Genomic DNA, 21,175 nt, shown 5'->3' with positions numbered 1-21,175 from the left:
TGTTCTAGTAATTTCTAGCTCGTTCCTTATGCGTGCACTACCCGTCCCTTACCTATGGCCCTGGAGGTATTAGGACCTCTATTTGGGATAGTTCTAAACCAACCTATATTACTTAAAAATGTGAAATGTAGGCGACAAACAAAACAAATAGGACTTTTAGATAAATAACAAGTATGGGCTCACATTGACCTCCACACATAGGCAACAAAAGCACGTAATTGAATCAGCAAACTTCGTTAACTTTTGAATTCTATAGGCAGGATATCTATATGAGAAAAATAGAGTATAAAAGCAGTTTTATTAAGGCTAACATTAAGACCTATTTGTTTGCCTAGTGATTTTATTCAGCATGAATCTGGGCACTTCAGGCAGCAATATGTCACAATTTACATCCAGAATCATTGTTAAGTCCTACAGATATGTTGCTTAAGTGATTGACAATAGCGATTAAATTCATAATCGATCGACAGAATCCTAAAGGCATGATTTCTACGAGCTTATTAATTACAGACCTATAGACATGGTTTCTGGTGTAACACTGAACCCGTAAAAATAGATTTTTGTTTCCTATAGGCATGTTTCTAATTGCTAAATTGACTTAAATCCTATAGGCATAATATCTATTGATTTAAACCCTATAGGCATGATTTCTAGGTTTGAAATTGATTTTAGTCCTAGAGGAATGGTATCTATTGCTAGATTGATTTAAACCTTATAGGCATGATATCTATTAATTGTGTACAGGCAGAAATTAAACAAATTGCTAGGAAGGACAGTTAATTCAAACAACAAGATCCTATAGGCATGCTTGCCAATGTACATTTGTTGAAAACATGTATAGATCCTATGAACAAGGTTTCTGATATACTGAACTGAACAAATGTCCTATAAGCAGGATCTCTAGTATGCAAATGTAAAATACAGAATCAAAATGATCATGAAAGTCCCGTAGGCAGGATTTCTAAATACAGTATAGTACTCACACAATTCAATCAACATAATTAAATCCTATAGGCAGGATTTCTACCCAGTTTTAACAAATGATATAACCTTCCCATCTTTACTAAATATCCCCAAATCTATTATTACATAATTATTACAGACCAGAATACCCGAATGAATTACATAATGATAATAGTTACACTATAGGGGGCTTTCATAGGCCCAAGTAAACCTGGGAACCAAGCCTTCCAACCATAACCACTTTGAAGCACAACATAGGGTGTTCATAGCATATTAGGACCAATGTGTCAGAGTTCCTAAGGGCCTCAGGGGACCCAGGGCAGTGCTCACACCAGAACCACTCTTAGAAAATAGTTCATAAAAGATTGAAAAACCAGCCCCCCAATGTATTAGAGTTCAAAGGAGTCTCAAGGACCCTAGGCAGTGCTCACACTGGGGTGGTTGAGAACCTAAGGGACTAAGAGTAGGGGTTTTGAAAATTAGTACATAAAAGGAATAAAGGGCAGGTTTTAAAACAGTTCAATTTCAGAAGAAAGAAAGTTCAGAACACAGAGTTGTAGGCAGAACTGCATCAGGAAGCAACAAGGTTCATGTTCAGCAAATAGTTCAAACAGGTTAAAATCTGATTAAGCTAATACTCATGCTAGTATTCAAAACAATCATGGTTTAATCACAACAACAATTAGGCAGAAACATTTGAGTTAAACAAACATGACATATGAGTTAAGAAACAAGCTAACTAATTACATGTTTATAGTGTGTAAAATTCAGATCAGGTAGAGGATTAACAAGTAATACATGAAACAAGTTAAACCTTAGGATAACTCGTGGGAGGATCCATATTATTCGAAACAAATTAGTCCTAAGTTAACAATGTTACTAAATGGAATCATGTAATCATGTGAAGGATAGAATCATGTTGAAAATTTAAACAGGCTAGTCAAGCAAAGCATAGAGAATGAAATTGCAAAGGTTGGGGCATACCAGTTAAGTAAGAAAGCAAGTAAGCCATATCAGTTATGTTCTAGTATGATTTGGCCTTGGCTTTCAGCCGGCCAAAACCAGTGACACTTAGTGCATAAATCAGAACAAGAGAGAACAAGAGAGGGCTTAAGTCTTTAGTGAGAATAACAGAGTTCGAGTCTTGTCTTTAAGGGGAAAGGGGGGAAGGGTCTAAATACTACTCAACTAGATAGACAAATAAGGTAGTAATTCAAACACATACTAGTAAGGAATGAAAATAGAAGTAGAATCAATTCAAGTCAGATTCAATCAATTAGCAGAACATAACCACGTGTAATCAGGCGAGTACTATTTAGGGTAAGATACAGAATCAATCAAAAGTCAAGTACTAGATCAAATAAGGTAAGGAAATAATGAGAATAGGTAAGTTGAACAAAATAAGGAAATATCAGTACCATACAAGAAAGGAAAGACTAGAATTTCAGTAAAGATTTCAAAAACCCTAAATTTTTAGGGTAAGTAAAATAACCAAAAGGGAAACTATAATAAGGATGCACAGAGATGGAAATACTAAAGATTAATACAAATTTAGTTCGTCCTTGAAAAATCAGAAACCCTAAATTTTAGGGTAGGTAAAATCAGCCAGAATTAATAAAGAAATTATAAACACAGAGATAGATATACTGAAACATTAAAGGAAAAATACTAAAAAAAATAAAAAAAAAATATTTTAGATCTGGAAAGATCTTGAACCCTAGTTTTGGGGTAAGTAAAAAGATTCACTAAAATAGACAAATTTGTGAGTAATAGAGCAAATATAGATGGAGAATAACATAAAACAAACAGAAATTAAACCAAATCTGGTCCGAATCAAAATCTGAAATCCTAACTGAAAGATACAAAAATATTCGTATTCACAGGGGTTAGGATGAACACAGACGGAAATAATTGATATATAAGAGATTTTGAGCTAGATATAGTTCGAATCTCTCGAGATCAACTTGCCATTTGAGGCAAACTAGTCAAGTAACATCAAAGGCGGATAGTAGGTAAAGAAGTAAGGCCAAATAAGGCAAGGAATCAAGAAATGATTCCATTTCTGGCCGGAATTAAAGGAGAAATGGTGACCGCGGGTTAGGGTTTGAGAGGGAAAAGATAAGAGACCAGAGTGTTTGAAGGCGGCGGAGACGGGATAATGGGGATTAGGGTTGGGTCTGGTTAAGTTAAAAAAGGCGGATGTAATGTGGACTGTTGATCGTAGAGATCAATAGTCCTGATTTAAGGGGTTTTTGGGTCAAGTGGTTCAATTGGGTAGGGGTAATTGGGCTGATGGGTTTTGAGCTGGTATAAGGGTGTGGGTTTAGGTCCGAAAATAATTAAGAAAAAGGGCTATTATTTAAATACCCAATTAAATAAGTTAATAATTTATAAAAAATAATTAATAAATAATAAAAATGTCATTTGTGCATGAAAAATGATTAAAAACAATTACATAGCATTATAAAAATATAGAAAGTAATTTTCATATAAATAATGTAATTATGCATATACATGGGTTATTATTGCAAAATGTGCAATTCTGGCCTTAAAAAAACAAATTCAATTACAAGAATACAATTAAAATATTTAAACACTACATGAGCATAAATAATGAATTTAGATGATTAAATCATCATAAAAATAATATGAGGGATAATTATTGAACATTTGTATAATAAAAAACGCAGAAATAAATTGATTTAAGGCCTTTAAAATTATAAAAAAAATTATAAAAATACTCGTACATGTTTGTAAATCTAATAATAATGCATGTGAATTATTTTGAAAATATATATGCATACTTAAAATATATGAGGAAAAAATTAGGTATCAACAACTGCCCCTCTTTACCCGGAAAGGATGAAAAGAGTTGTCGGGTAAAGAAATGATGACCGATTTTGACCGAATGGGTATTCTGAAAAATATAGGCCGCACCCTGGTATCTGAACTGCCTACATATCCCTGGTTTTACAAGTATCAGACCGTGTATAGTTCTGGACCCAACGGTGAATGAAACCGATGGAATTGTTTTAGGAATGGTCGTATGTTTTGAAAAGGGTTCCTTTTGGGAAGGATAGTATCGGATGGGTTTATGCGGGGATATGAATATGAATCTGAAGCATAACAGATGTATCACAGGGCAGGTATCTGAACGGTCATAGAGTAAAGGCGAGTAATTGATGAGAGTCGGTAATAATAGTATAGGTTTGTCACGGTATATATCTGCTACAATTATCGGAATAATAGTATAGGTTTGTCCCTCGATTCCCTCAATTAAATCCTTGGTTACCATAGCCAACCTGGTGTGAATTCTATCCCCTTAGCTTGGGAACACTATCATACCCAGAAAGCAGACGATGAATAACAAAACCCTACGATGAGTCCAACCCAGGGAAGTGATGGAGAATTCATCATGAAAGATATGGTAAGATTTGTTGTGTCCATATCGTTCATAGAGGAAGTCAAAGGGTATGTAGGACTTCTTTAGGCACTCCAAGTCATCATTCTTTCTCAGACCCATCATCTTCAGAAAACCCCTGGTAGTGCGATACTAGTAAACCGGGACGATCCCATGGTAATCCAGCGAATCCTCCTATTTGTTCCAAAAGAGGAGTCATTTCTATATTTCCAAAATGGAATACAACTCTTTCTCCGTTCCAGAACATAGTAGCAGCCTCGATCAGCATGTTGTTTGGTTGGATGTCCAATAAGGAAGGTAAATTTCCAAGAACCCTTTTCACGTGATTTTATCGCTCGGCGAAAGGTTTTCCCACCAATCTAACAACAACGGTGGTATACTTGGGTGTTAACATACATCATGCCTTGTTGATATTGTTATTGATTTATGTTCATTGTTTACCTTGAGAGGGAGCGAGATTGATTTTGCTTATTAAATGTTTCGGAAGGAGTTGAAATTGAAGAATTTAATATTTAAAAGGTTTCATTTGAACTTCTAAAATCCGAAAAGAATTTAGGAATATTATAATAGCATAAGAAATCTATGTGTAACCGTGTCGCATGTATGTTTCGCTAGCGGGGTAATTTCCTTAAAACTCTACAAGCTGAATTTCCCTTATTTTGAAAAGAATCAAGAAAGAGATATGATTTTTATGTTAAATTTATGTTTGACCGTGTCGCAAGTATGATCCGCGAGCAGGGTGATTCCTTAAATTTAGATTTGACCGCATTGTATGTATGATTCGCGAGCGGGGTATTTCCTTAAACTAATCTTATGGGATCGAGTCGTTCAGCTCGGTATGATTTATGTACCACACTCTCATGAGAACGGGCTGTTTACCTCGGCAGGTTAATATGCATATATGGTTCGCGCCGTTCGACCCTCGCCAGTGCATAGTTTACTTTTATTTTGGATCGGGTCGTACGCTTCGGCATTTCCTATATATATATATTATTCTCATGGAATCATGCGTAACATTAGGTTAGAAGCCAGTGCATCTGAGGGTTTTTCCCTGATTTGAATTATGACAACCTCTTTGATGATATATATATATATATATATATGCTCTGATTAAGGAGGGAACTTGCTAGTTGAGAGCTTGAGTAAAATTGTAAAGAGGGGAAGTGAAACCAAGTATCTTATACATGTTTATTTCATATATTTACTGTGTTTCATATTTATTCACTTCTTTACTGTATCTAATATTATTGGAACACTAGTAAGTGTCGAAGTCGACCTTTCGCCACTACTTCTTTGAGGTTAGACAGGATACTTACTGGGTACGCATTATTTTCATACTCATACTACACTTGCTGTACATTTCGTTGTACATGCACATGTATGACTAGTGGCCTTGTGAGTGCAACAAGGTGGTTGATACAGGGACTTAGGTGAGCTGCATTTTGTGAGACGATCTGCAGCCAGCAGAGTCTCCTTCCGAGTATTTATATTTTTTTTGTCCAAATTTGTATTTTGGATAGTTATTGTATTTTATTTTGTTCCCTAGTAAATGCTCATGCACTTGTAACACCGGGTTCTGGGATGATTATGGGATTGTTTAGTATTGAAATTTGCGAAAAACATTATTATTTACTTTGTGAAGTTCACCATTTATTATTTAATTGAAGGAAATTTACGATTTAGAAATATTAAAATGAGAATTTACTAATTATTGGTGTTGGCTTTCCTGACAGTGGTGTCCGGCGCCATCACGACCAGTCAAGGTTTTGGGTCATGACAACATGGTATAAGAGCACTAGGTTCACTTAGGTCTCACAATTCATGAGCGAGTCTAGTTGTCACACCCCTTTTTTCACACTAACCCCCTTAAAATAAATAAAGTGATTTGTGAAGTTCAAAAGGGTTTTCAATTATGAAAAATGACAAAAAGATTATGTTCAAAAGGACTTTTCAGAGTCGCCACCCGACATTAGTTATCGGTGTGTCATGTCACAATTTTTTTTTAAATAATTTTTCCTTTTAAGACACCTTGGACTCCAAAGTATGCACCAGAGTTCGGGTAAGGGGTTCATTTGACTCGGAGAGAAGTGTTAGGCATTCCTCGAGTCCCGTAAAAATCACAGTTGCGTACTCGATCAAGTTGGCTTTTAAAATATTCAAATTGAGGTGAAATCACATAAAAGGAAAATAAACACGAAAGAGGCTCGAGGTCGTCCCCACCTAATAAAAGAAAATAGCAAAAAGAAAAGTAAAATAAGAACAAAAGTACTACGAGTTCGCTTTTGACCTCCAATTACAGAATACTACGGGGCATTCCCCGGAATAAAATATATACAAATCCTTTGGGGCATTCCCCAGATAAATTCAACTAAGAGAACGACCTCTCGCCTCAAAACTAACAAAATCCTATGGCTTGCCTACCCAAGTATGGTCGACCTAAACGTGCTCCTAGTGATTTTAGGCGGATAATGTGAAGAAACAGGAAAAACAATAAAATAATTAGAGTCCAATTTCTTTTCATGTACAGAATTACCTCCCATGGCCCATATATATCAAACATTCACTCAATTAACTTTTTATTAGGAAAAACGTTTTCCATGACAAAAATCAACAGTCAAACAGAAATCTCACAAAATTAATCAACGAAGCAATATCAAAAAGAAATCCATATATGAGTCAAAAGTGGGTAAACAAATAGAGAAGAGGTAAGAATAAACTTCAATATAGCTGAAAATTAATTGTTTCACTGCTTTGAACTCAAAAATATGATGGACCGCGAACGGAAATTCAAATCGGCACCAGGACTCAAACTCCAATGCCTCAACAAACCATTTTCGTCCAATTTTCAGTAATGGCACATAAACAAAGAAAACAAAAAGGGGAAAGAGAGGTTAGCCGGAATTCGTGAAGGCTGCCGGAAAGCTCACAAGCCCTGGTTCGAAAACAATGAAACTCCCTCCAACTTTTAGATCTATTAGTTAGTAAAAGGATAAAGAAATGACCTGGAGGACGCAAACGAGAAGTTGTCGTTTTCTAGCCGGCCATTATTGGAGTGGATCCTGCGGTAGAAATGGAGTAAAAGGGGATAGGGGAAAGGTGTAGCTGGCCGACCAAACCTACCAGTGATCAAATCTGGTTACTGACCGACGTGAAGGGACTAGAGGGGTAAGGGACATGGGTCGTTGTTGCTTGTCAACGAAGATGGGGCGGCTTAGAGAGTGGTTGTTTGCGTGAGGTGTGGTCGACGACGGAATTGGGGTAAGGTCGCTGCTTAGGGTGTTCAGGGGTTAGGGAATCTGCTGAAGCTTCTCTTTTTCTTTTTATTTTCTAGTTCCTAGCTCTACTTCTGATTCCAAAAGAGGGGTATGAAACAAAACAAATTAAGGCTCAAAAGGGGTAGCAAAAGATAAAAGTGTTTGGGTAGCAGAATAAAATGCCTTCGTCATACCAAACTTTAAGAATACCAAGTATAAACATGCAACCGTAGATAAGCAAAGAAATCATACATAGTATCTATTGACTGCATCAACACAAACAAAAGTGCCAATGGCCAATACCTTTGTACCAATGAATGACTTTTTCCAGTTTGAAGCAGACTTGACTCAACCTTATCTTGATGTGGAAGAATGCATTTCAGCACTGACTGATCTACCTCAAACTGCTTGAGAGACATTTCCTTGATGTATGCTCTTATCAACCTCTTGATTTCCCAGACTAACTGCCTTAGTTTCACTCAATTCAAGCTTCAGGTTATCTGGGAATGCGTGAAGCTTTACTCGTTTCCTCAAATGCATCCTTTTATCATATTCGAAATTATGTCATTGATTCATGATTAGACTAACTTTCATGACTAGGCTGAGAATTATGGGTGCATGTCATGTCACTAGAGTCAGCATGAAAAGAATTATAAAAGGAAAAGTGACCTAAACAAAACTGACTAGAAATAACAGAAAATAGGAGATTCATTAGACAGACGGTGAAAAGGGGTACAAAGAAACAAGCAAAATAGACATGGGTTACAATACTGGAACAATCCTAGACAACACTAGATGAGTTAACACTAAACGAACTAGGCAAAATAAGAAAAAGGAGGGTTTGAGCCACAACACAATATCTAGATTGCAACCCTAAAATAACCTAGACAATAGAAATGACAACAAAATAAACCACCAAAACTCCTCCCTGGCTAGCCAAGAAAGGAGTGTCTTTCCAATTACCAAGCTCGACATCTTAGCCACTGGGTTAAACATCAAAATTACTAGGACCTTCACCAATTTCAATATCATTAACTTCAGTCAGCATGTTCCCAAAAAGATTCTCATACTCCCTGTCACCATGCATCCTCCCCACAAAGGATGCATCATCATGTGCAGGTAAAGGATTTTGCGGTATGTTTTGGGTGTCACTGTCCTAGACCGCAATTATCCCTTCTTGAATCATTCTTTCTATCTCCTTTTTCAAAACACAACAATCTTCAATGTTATGCCCTTGGACATTAAAGTGTTACATGCACCGTACAGTAGGATCAAAACCTTTTGCATATGGGTCCGGAGTATAGCCAAGGAGCGGCTCAATCAGGCCAGATTATTTTAACTTTTCAAACAAGCTTGTGTAGGATTCTCTGATTGGCGTGAAACTATTTCTTTGCCTTTCTTTCCCTCTATGCCCCTATTTTCTAGGGTTTTTGGGTGCTCGAAAATGTTGTGAAGGCGAAATAGTATTATGCGGTACTGGTGCTCGCCATAAGGAGTGACCCAGTGATTGAACAAATAACTGGATGTTGTTCGGAGGATAATACTGAGGTAGATTATATGGAGCTCGGGGATAGGTTTGGAGTTGGGGTTGGTGTCGAGGCTGAGTATATTGGTGAGGCAGACCCGTTGGGCCATGTCGTGATCCTGAGACAACTATGGCAACATCATCCTTTTTCTTCTGACCCGGCAAGCTTCCTGTGTCGTTCTGAATTGCTTGTATTGTAGTTTTTAAGGCAGAATAGCTCATGATCTTGCTTGACTTCAACCCATCTTCTACTATTTCTCCCATTTTTACCACATCAATAAAAGGCTTACCCACATCCGAGATCAAATGCCTAAAGTAAGTAGGCTATTGATCTTGAAGAAAGTTCTCGAACATTTCATCTTCTCCCATCGGAGGATTGACTCGCGCGGCTTGCTCTCTCCATCTGAAAGCATATTCCTTGAAACTTTTACTGGGTTTCTTCTCTATCTTGGTCAAGAATAGGTGATCCGAGACAATGTCTATGTTGTACTGAAAATGCCGAGTAAAGGCCTGAGCCAAATCGTCACATGTGCACCACCTGCTGGCGTCCTGGTGGGTGTACCATTCTAAAGCCGCCCCACTCAGACTCTGGCTGAAGTACGCCATCAGTAATTCGTCTTTCCCCTAGGCGCCTATCATATTACTGCAATAACCTCTCAGATGGGCTAGAAGATCCCCATGTCCGCCATACAAGTCAAATTTGTGCATCTTGAACCCGGCAGGTAGTTGGACATCAGGGAACAAACACAAATCCTTATAAGCCTACCTCAACTGGCTTCCTAACCCTTGCATATTTCTCAATGATCGCTCTAGGCTCTTTACTTTCCTAAACATCTCCTCTTGCTCCGCGTTCTTGGGTGGTTTCTCAGTTTCAACATGAGGCTCAAAGTGAGGAGTGTAGGAGTAAGGATCTGGGACTTTGAAGGTGGGTTACAGGTCATAGTATTGGGTATCTAGAGCTTGGAATGCGGGCTCACTAGAGGATCAGTGGAGGGTAGCTTGTGGAGGGGTTGCAAAAACATGAGTGGTCAAAGAGCGGGATATGAGGTGCTTTTGGGGAGTGGAGTGTGAAAAGGTTGTGAGGAGATATTAGCACCAGTGAGAATCAGGACTTGTGACAGTGGCGGAATGGTGACGAGGCTTTCAGTGTAGTTAGTGAGAAATAATGGTGGAGGACGCCCACTAATCTAGACTTGGTACATTTCGGTCATCTGTCCTTTCAACCTTAGGACCTCTTCTCTCAACTCAGATTCTGATTCAATAATCTCCTTAAGCGGATCGACAACACCAGTGTCCAAGTCTTTGCTAGCCATGGCTTTTTTGCTTTTTGACCTTGTGTTGTATGGACAAATCGCCAAAGTGCCACAAATTAACCACCATCTATTATGATAACAATGAAAGTAACAAAGAGGAGTAAAACAAAGCCAACATGTTAGCGTTATGACATTTATCATATAGAAAAATCACATTACGTGCAATGCCCCTAGCAACAATTAACGGTTCTAGAATGACTTCGAGGGTCAAAAGGTCATTTGGCATTATCCCAATTTTGTTCATTCCAATCTTCTCTTTTCTTTCTTTTCTAGCACTTCTTGGCTAGCTCATTTTTCTTCCTCTTTTTTCTTTTTGATAAACACTCTTTTCTTTCCTCTCACTTCTCACATCCACAATTTCATCTTTTTTTTCTTTTTTCATTTTTAGTTTTAAAAAATGATTCGATCAAACCTTATGTAGGTTGCCTACGTATCATGTCCCTAATGAATCAGAACAAGCGTAATTCTAGAAAAGTAATGGACAAAATAACTAAGAAACAAAAATCTTTTTGGATTTTCATTTACAACAGTTTTTTGGTTTTCAAATACATCATAGGAAGTATGATAATGAGAGACTCAACAAACTCAACTATACTACGACAAACTCTGACACCAACTAAAAGATTCAATTTTTCTGGACAAGACTAGAAAGTAAAACATGAACAACAGACTAAAAAAAACATAAAAAGTCTCCTCAAGCAGCTCCTGTTTGCAATGGTCCTGAGTGGAATGGTCTTGGGGTATTTTTCATGCTCGAGCTCTGGTAAATGAATTCATACATGAATGAGAAAAATAAGACCAAACAGATTAAATGACTCGAGACACTATGTGACGCCACAACACCTCCCATTAGGCATATGCAAGGCATAATTGGGCTATTTTTTGCAAAATGGCTCACGTGGCCAAGGGTGGGTATTAATGCAAACTCAAAAAGGTAACCTCAAAGACATGGAAATGCCTCACTAAGGCTTATATGACTTCAAACTCCCAATAATTATGGCCCTAGAGATTACTTCACATAAATGACCTATTTTGCAAAAACGGCCGATATGGCCAGAAGTGGCTAAAGATATAAAATCAAAAGGGACATGCCTTAAAGTAATATAACACCTAGATGTGGATTCAAGATCCTAAGACGTGTTATTGAACCACTTTTGCGAAAATGGCCCCATTTTGCAAGAATGGCCGATGTGGCCAAAAGTGGCTAGACATGCAAATTCAATAGGAATGGACCTTAAAATTGAGAGGACACCTTGTTGTGTACTTGGGGCTCTAAGACATGACATGACAAACTACTTTGAGAAAATAGCCCTATTTTACAAAAACGGCCGATGTGACCAAATGTGGCTAAACATGCAAGATTTGGCTACCACTCTGGAAGCCCAGAACCTAAGATTCTCTAGGAAGACCGGACCCTATGTGGTCTGCCTACGTATCTTGCCCCGAAAGATGAGAATCAGGTATGCGTAGTTCGGGCAGAATGAATATGGGATAAAAATGTAACTAATTTGGAAAAACAATTTTTTTTTTTGAAAAATGATAGAAAATGTAAATTCTTTTTGGATTTTCTTTTTATATTTTTTTAAAATTTTTTTGGAAAATGATGGGAAAGTGCAAAATCTTTTTGGATTTTTCATTTTTTTTTTCCGTCTTTTCTTGAAAAAGTTATGAAAAAAAAATATAACTGGACCTTACTTGCTTCATCTTTATACTTCACCCTCTTTTCTTTCTCATTTACCCTCAACAATCATTGGTTCGCCAAATGACTTTTTTACCCTTAAAGAATGCAACATGTAATACATAGGGATGATTAAATGTCTTTTTGGGTCATGGACCTATTTTGACATAATTTGGATAGGCCTCCTATAAAGGGACACGGTGCCTAGGATAGAGCCCTGCTAAGTGTAGATGACATGATGCAAATAAGCATGACCTAAAGGCTGACCTAGATTTGGGGTTCACTAGACAAGGCAATTTGGGGCGACACGTGGTAGATGGCAGCTGCTCTAGCTGTCCGCCCACTCCACGCTCCCACGCCACCCCCTAAAGACACGTGTGACTCACAAAAGGGTCGTGTACGCTCAAACATACTCCAGAAGACTTGTTGCAGAAAGAAGACCCATGGTTATGCAAATGATGACAGTTATAAAAGCAGTAAACACATAAGGAAACGTGATAAAGAAATAACCAACAAAACAGAAAATAAGCCAAACAAACTAACTAAACAAAACAAATAAAAAAAAAACACCTCAACCGAATATCCTAAAAGCCAACAAGATCAAGTATCAGCTCGAACCTGCAACTCCCTAACAGAGTCGTCAAAGCTGTCACACCCCTTTTTTCACTCCACTAAATCCTTTAAATAAATAAAGTGATTTTTAAAGCTTAAAAGGGTTTTCAATTAGAAAGTGACAAAGAATTGCATTTCCAAGGATTTTCAGAGTCGCCACCTGACTTTGGTTTCGGTGTGTCAGGTCACCGTTTTTAAAATAATAATTTTTCTTCAAAACACATTTGACTCTTAAACCAGTTTGCACCAGAGTTCTAGATAAGGGGGTTCATTTGACTCGAAGAGAAGGTATCAGGCATTCCCCGAGTCCCGTAAAAGTCACGGTTGCGTACTCGATCTAGTTGGCTTTTAAAATATTCGAACTGAGGTAAAAACACACACAAAAAAAGAAAAGCAAACACAAAAGAGGCTCGAGGTCGTCCCCACCTAATAAAAGAAAAATAAAGTCCTAAATACTATATACCATACTTGTTCCACGAGGTTCATCACGGCCTCCGTTTACATTAACTTCGAGGCATACCCCGAATAATAATATATACAAACTCTACGGGGCATTTCCCTGAATATAAACTAATTAAAGAGGACAACCTCTTACCTCTAAACCAAAAGCAAATAAATAGAAAAAGATTCTAATATTGCCTAAAACATGCTACTAGCGAACAAGAAATGAAACAAGAAATACCAAACATTTTGAGTCAGAATGTCTTTGTATATTTTGGCGTTTAACCCACGCGAACCAATCGAATCACAAGATATCAATTTCTGCCTTTTTTAATTCATTTTCAATTTACCTAACATAAACAAAAGACCAACTGAAACAAATAAAACTACTCAAGCTTTTTAACACAAACAGAAAATCGAACATGGAAAGATTGCTGAAATATGATACCATCCATTATTTCGACAATCCAAATTTCAAGTCAAACCCCCACGACCAATTAATTATTACTAGCAACCACTAATCTCATTTCAATTTAACAGGACATATGAAATCAAACTCATTGATTCTGACAGATATTAATCTAATTTACCTTGATCGAACAAGAAAATAATGGCAAACAAATATTCAAGAGATTTAATTAAATCTCATTTGTAACAGTAATAAGGGAAGAGGGATTGACCTTTAATGAGAAGCAATTTCCCTTAAAAATTGAATTGAATTTACATCGAACTCCAAATAGATATCCAACAGCAAAACATTGAAGGAGCAATTGGACATGTGACCGGAAGCTTCGATCGGCAACAAGGACTCGAACCGGAATCAACCTCGGCTCAAACGAAACCCAAGAAATTCTTGGAAAGCAAAGTGAAGATCAACAAAAATTGATATAAGAAATGTTCGCGACTCTACTGATCGGCAAAATCAACTAATACAGCAGCACATGGCTGCTACTTCTCGGCAGAATCATGACATATACCAACAAATCATGGCTGCTAGTGCTCGGCAGAATCAAGAAATAAACCAACAACTCACGCAAACACTTATGGATAATGCCTTTGCTGGTGGAGTTCCTATGCCAAATTTATTCCAAAATATGATAGGTGGACTCAATGATGGAGGAGGTGTAAATGTCTTACAAGCATTCTCAGGTGGTGGTGGTGGAATTGGTGTGATTGAGAATAGATCCAGGAAGGGGTGATGCGGTGGTCGTTAGGGTTCAGTCCTTGCCTTGGCTTCTTCTGTTGATGGAGATGGAGAAGGGAAGGGAGCAGCAGTCCTAGGGTTAAGAGGAGGGGTGGGGCGGCTGTTCAGGCGAAGGCTGCTGCTCTTAGGGTGTCTTCGGTTGAAGAAAAAAGGTCGCCGCTCGGTCCTAGAGTTGGGAAAGGATCGCTGCCTATTTGTGTAAGGGAGGGTGGCCGTTTTTTAGGGTTCCTTTTGTTAAGAAGAAGGGTCTTAGGTTACGGAAAGGTGGTGTAATGGGCTAAGAAGGGTATGGGCTAAGGGCTCAACCGAAATGAGCCTCAAAATTGGATTACTTTAGCCCAAATTTGATTCTCTCACTAAAAAGAATAAAAATACTACCCACATATATTAATTAATCCTACTTTAGTAGAAATGACTATTAAAAATAAAACTAACCATTAAAATAAAATTATTTTTTTGGTATATTTTAAAATATCATACTAAAATAAAATGGGATTAGATTAAAATCATCGCAAAAATTAAAATAATATTACTACCAAAATACTGATATTCTTGCAAACAAAGTGAAACTATTTTTGTATTTTTATTTTAGTGATAAAATAAAGTAAAAGATCCAAAACTAGTTAAAATAGCGATATTAGTCATAAACTAAATATTTAAACGCTAAAATATGTAAAATCGCGGGGATGGTCAAAAATTACATGTCTACACTGGTAGAGTCTTGCGGATCGATAAGGAGATGTTTGTATTTATCTCGAGAAGCTACAAGGCTGTTAGGAGCACTCACCTTCTTGATTCCTCATCGCCCGATTTGATTCCTTTTAGGCTTATGCATTTATTTCTTTCCTATTCAATCTTATGCAACACGAAGTGCTTGTTATAAATTGGGAATCGAGGAATTGTAATGGTACTATAGATGTGGTGCAGGATGTTTCTCCATGTGTACTTGATTGGGATACTGTCGTCGCCTTGCGGAAGGCCGTTCAATCGTTTCAGCTCAGTATCAGAATCACCTTAGGCTTTGAGATTTGGAATTGATTGTTATGACGATTCGTGCATTGCTATCGCATAGTATTGGTGATGGTAGGATGTTTGTCTATGTGTCCGGGCAGTGACTGACTTGAAGGGAGGTGTACTTAGTACATGATTCAGAGATTTGGTATTCAACATTCGGCGGAGGAAAGGTAATCGGACTATAAACATTCAGGTTTGGGTTGATGGAGTAACGAGACTTAGTATTTTCGAACTGGTGGAATTTTCATCTGCGATGAGGTATCGTCGTCTTGATTGAATAAGTTAAATTCGACGGTATTATGGTTCTCTTCAATTTGCCTCTGGGGCAGGGTAGCATGAAGTAGTGCCAGAGAAACGACTATCAGAGGTTGCGGTGTCATGCAGTGGTTAATATAGAAGGCAAGGTGTAAGAAGCAGAAGTTGAGTAGTTGCTTAAAGGAGTTAGTTTGACCAAAGTGGGAGAGAGGCGGAGTAGTATGTGGGTTCTGTGATAGGATAGTGTTGGCCAAGTAAAGGTGAAGTTTTGAAGATTGACAAAAGAACTCAGACATGGACCAGGTCCATCTTGTGAAGCATAGTCATGATCAACCCAAACATGTGAGATGCACGTGAAGGAGATAAATCTAACTTATCAGAAGTAATATCTCCTGATCTGATCGAAAAGGTTGCATATTGGATAAGGAGAGAAAGACTCCTTACACGAAGAGATCACAGTTTATGAAGAGGATAGTGTTAGAGTATGAGATCAACTAGAACTCTTTTACCATAGAAGAGTAGCGTCTGTATCCCAGTTAATCTCTAATAACTAACCCATTAAATATCAATGTTGTTCTCTTTTACAATCAATGCACATAAGTAGAAGTTAAACATAAATTGAGAGCAAAATAGCAAGGCGATTTTGCAAGCAATTTATGTGTGATTCAAGCGTGCAATCCTGAAGCTACTTGAACAAGATAGAAGAACCAGTTTCAAGTATCTATCTTTTATTCTAGTTCAATTGTAGTAGGTGATTTTACATTGTACCTTTCAGCTTTTATAGAAGCAATTGTATTAGGTACCTAGAGTGTTCAAGTTAGAGTTAACTTAAAGTTATCGCAGCAGTTGAGGCTGTGTACCACAACGGGATTAGAGTTAATCCTAGGTTTACAAAAAAGTTTTTGTAAATGCAGTTTTTGGCTCAGTGGTCCAATGAAAATGGTAAGCACAACTAGGACGATGGAACTGGTTCATATGGATCTCTGTGGTCCAATGAAAACATTAAGCAGAGGTGGTAAAAAATATGTGATGGTACTTGTTGATGATTATTCTAGGTTTACCTGGGTACTGTTTTTAACATATAAGGATGAAGCATTTGACATGTTTACTGCCTTTGTTAGAAAACTTAGAAACAACTAAGTAATCAACTTGCATCAATCAGGTCTAATCATGGAATTGAATTTGAAAATGCTAAGTTTGCTGAATTTTGTGATGAGCATGGTATAGATCATAATTTTTTCTGCCCCTAGGACTCCTCAACAAAATTGAGTAGTTGAAAGAAAGAATAGGACTCTTGAAGATATGGCTAGGACTATGCTTCTTTCTATTAAACTGCCCCACAACTTACTACATGTTACATCATTAATAGATACATGATTAGACCTTTTGTAGAGAAGACTCCCTATGAGTTACTTAAAGGGAGAAAACCAAATATATCTCATCTTAGGGCATTTGGATAAAAGTGTTTTGTGCACAATAATGGAAAGGACTCCCAAGGTAAGTTTGATCCAGAAGTGATCGGGGAGTATTCTCGGGATATTCTTCACATAGCAAAGCTTATAAAGTGTTCAATAAAAGAACTTTGTGTGTAGAAGAAAGTGTGGATGTAGTCTTTGATTAAACTAACAATTTTTCTGAGAGACAGGAACATGAAGATGAAGATATTGGGCTAGTAAAAGATTTGAATAAAGTCTCAGCTCAAGCTAAAGTTGCACCAAAAGAAGGAACAGGTGATAGAACAGGTTCTTCCATCCAGGGAACCTGACAGGGGGAACTGAACAAAGAGGAACTGAAACCAATCCCTTAAAGGAACCTGTTCATGACCTTATTCCTTAGCAACAGAACATGGGCGAAACATCAAGCAGAAATCAGTTGGTTGTGAAACCTCACAAGTATCAGAGTTCTCATCCCATTAAGAATATAATCACTAATCCAACCTCTGGAGTTAAAACTAGATCACATTAAAGAATCTGTGTGCTTTTGATGCTTTCCCATCTCTTATTGAACCTAAAAATGTTGTTGAGGCTTTGCAGGATGCAGATTTGGTAAATGCAATACAAGATGAACTCAATCAGTTTGAGAGAAGTCAAGTTTGGCATCTAGTTCCAAGACCCAAGGACAGATCAGTAATTGGCACTAAATGGGTCTTCAGAAACAAGCTTGATAAAGATGGAACAGTTATAAGGAACAAGGCAAGACTAGTGGTCCAATATAGATTATGATGAGACCTTTGCTCCAGTTGCAAGACTGGAGGCAATAAAACTCCTCATAGACTTTGCAGCACACATGGAATTCGCTCTTCATCAGATGGATGTCAAAAGTACCTTCCTGAATGCCTACCTAAAAGAAGAAGTGTTTGTCAAACAACCTCCAGGGTTTGAGAGCAAGGAGTGTACGGAACATGTGTACAAATTAGACAAGGCTCTCTATGGACTCAAGCAGGCTCCTAGAGCATGGTATGAATGACTGTCCAAATTCCTGCTTGAACATGGCTACAAAAGAGGTAAAATTGATAATACTCTATTCCTAAGGGAAAAAGGTAAGGATCTTCTTGTGGTACAAATATATGTTGATGACATAATTTTTGGGGCAACCACTAACAAACTAAGTAAGGATTTTGCCAAATTAATGGGGAGTGAGTTTGAAATGAGTATGATGGGTGAGCTTAACTTTTTCTTAGGCTTACAAATCAAACAAAACCCAAATGGAACCATGATCCATCTGCAGAAATATGCAAAAGAGTTGATTAAAAAGTTTAAAATGGATGAATCAAAGGAAATAGACGCACTCATTGCAACAGCTACTAAATTAGACATAGATGAACCTGGTTCATCTGTTGATCAGAAGTTGTATAGTGGTATGATTAGTTAACTTTTGTATCTTACTGCTAGCAGACCTGACATAGTTTTCAGTGTAGGGCTTTGTGCTCGTTTTCAGGCAAATCCTAAGGAATCTTACTTGACTACTGTCAAGAGGATACTGAGATATTTGAAAGGCACTACTGATCTGTGTCTTTGGTACCTTAAAGGTAGTAATTTCAATCTAGTAGGATATGTTGATGCTGACTATGCAGGTTTCCTTGTGGATAGGAAGAGCACCTTACCTCAGGTATGACTCATTTTCTTGGTTCATGTCTTGTATCATGGGCCACTAAAAAGCATAATTCAGTGGCCTTATCCACTGCTGAGGCTGAATATGTTGTAGCTGCCTCTTGTTGTGCTCAATTGTTGTGGATCAAATAGCAGCTGATAGATTTTGGCATTGAAGTGGTTGCATTCCTATCTTCTGTGATAACACTAGTGCTATAAGTATGACAAAGAACCTCGTTCATCATAAGAGGACTAACCACATAGATGTTAGACATCACTTCTTAAGAGATAACTATGAGAAAGGATTGATTACATAGAATTTTGTGCTACTGATAAACAAATTGCTAACATCTTTACTAAAGCACTGAGTAGAGAAAACTTTGAAAGGAACAGGTTGGAATTAGGGATGATTAAGATCACCTAATAGGACCAGCTCAGAATGCATAATGAAAAAAAATGAAAAAAAAAATTGGCTAGGAAATCTGAACTTGTGTAAATATCAAAATTAATTTTTACTCAGCTTCATACTGTAAATAGTATACTCCTGTGACATGTGTTAATATGACTCACTGATCTCTTACAAAATTTTCTCTATTGTAGTAAATTGAGGCATGGTCAAGAGAATTCTAAATGAAGAACCTGGTTCATCAGTATTGTTTCATCTGAATGCCAAGGTATGTTTTCTATACTCTGCACAATTAGAAATATAAATATTTAAATCATGAGTAGAGTCCTACAATTGTTCACCTCCTTAGAAAATCCTATCCGTTTGTTTTTGAACCAGTTTCGTTCTCATTAGAATTCTAACCACAAAAATTTCCTAAAATCTAGGGAAGCCTCCCCGTTCATTCAACCTGAAATTTCAGGTTGATTAAACCTCTAATTGACCGCTAAAGCTACCGTTATCCATTAAATGAGTCTTTCCCTTTAAATTCTCATTATTACTTCCTGCCACCCTCATAATTCAAAACCGTCAAAAACCTTCTTCACTCTCAACTGCTTTCTTCTCCAAAGGTTTAACTCACCAATTCTCTCAAGAAATTGGCTATAATGACAAACCCACAAGACAATCCTGGAACTCCTCCACAGCCCACTCCCTTTGATTCATCTACCCCTCCTCCACCTAGCACGGCTCCCCAACCAGGCTAAGGAGAGTAAAAATGCTTGCTCACAAAATGGTGGCATCTGGTGCTCTCTTAAAGAAATTGAATGAGAAATTAAAGGCAAGTCAGGCTCAAGATTATGATTCTGACTCTAATTCGAAGTCGTACAAATCTGCTAGTGAGGGGGAAGGACCTGGGTCTTCTGACTCTTAGAAGGCTCAAAAATCCCCTTCTTAGGTAAGTCCTTCCTTGACTGAAAATTTAGAAAATAGGTTTGTTTTGGTTGGGCCTATCAGGGATGTGGAATTACCTGAGTTACGAAGGAGTGGAGGTAAAAATAAAAGGAGAGAGAGGGCGAATGTGGTGATGTGAGGGGAAAATGGAAAAAAGTGGCTGATTACTCACCAACTGTTGTATTGCATGTACCTGCTATTTGTGGGGTTGCACAGGAAACTATTGAAGAAAGTGGCAAGAAGTCAGGGGGAAGTGGTTCTGGTAAAGTTGTTAAAGGGTTAGGTAATCTAAGTCCATAGAGAGATGAACCCGGTTCATCAATTGAAGAGACCCTAGCAGACCTTTTGAAAAAGGTAGGTGCAAGTTACGATCCAAAAAAAAAGGAGAACTCCCACACCAAAAGCCCCCAGTGCTCCTAAACCTTCCAAGAAAAGAAAGGATTCATCCCCAATAACTACTGAAACTTCCTTGCCAAAGGGAAGAGCCACAAGAAGTAGGGTGGAACAGAGTGAGAGTGATCTACAAAAGGCTCTAGCTGAAAGTAAGAAGAAAAGGATGGATAAAGGAAAGGGTAAGGTTGCAGAGTCCTCAGAAGCTGTTGATGTTGAGGAGATGGAACAGGTCCATTAGGAGAAAGTTAAAACAATGGAGGTTCACACCCCCAAGACCAAAAAAGACCAAGACTTCTTCCAAGAAGTCTTCCTCTGTGTCTGAGGCTCCTGAACCTTCATTGGCCAAGAGGACCAGGTCTGCAGTAAAAAGCAAACAAGTTAGAGTTTTTGAAGATGGGGAATGGAGTGGTGATGAAGAAAGTGAGTCTGATGGTGAACAAGACAAGCTGGCCATGTTTGGCAAAAGAAAATTTTTGAAGGGAAGATTGCTGAAAGATTTGGTGGAACCAGGAATGGTTCATTGGGTTGACACACTAGCTGCTCAAGGCTGGAAGGACATGGTCCTTCAGATGGATGGGAGATTGGCCAAAAATGAAATCATTGAATTCATGCCAAATGTTGAAGTCAAATATGGCAGAGTTACAAGCAAAGTCAAATGAGTTCAAGTGACATTTGAT

This window comes from Nicotiana sylvestris, chromosome 12, assembly GCF_000393655.2.
Source record: "Nicotiana sylvestris chromosome 12, ASM39365v2, whole genome shotgun sequence".
In the NCBI taxonomy this organism is placed as follows: domain Eukaryota; kingdom Viridiplantae; phylum Streptophyta; class Magnoliopsida; order Solanales; family Solanaceae; genus Nicotiana; species Nicotiana sylvestris.
The sequence above is the reverse complement of the archived record's forward strand: the minus strand, read 5'-3'. Positions refer to the sequence as shown.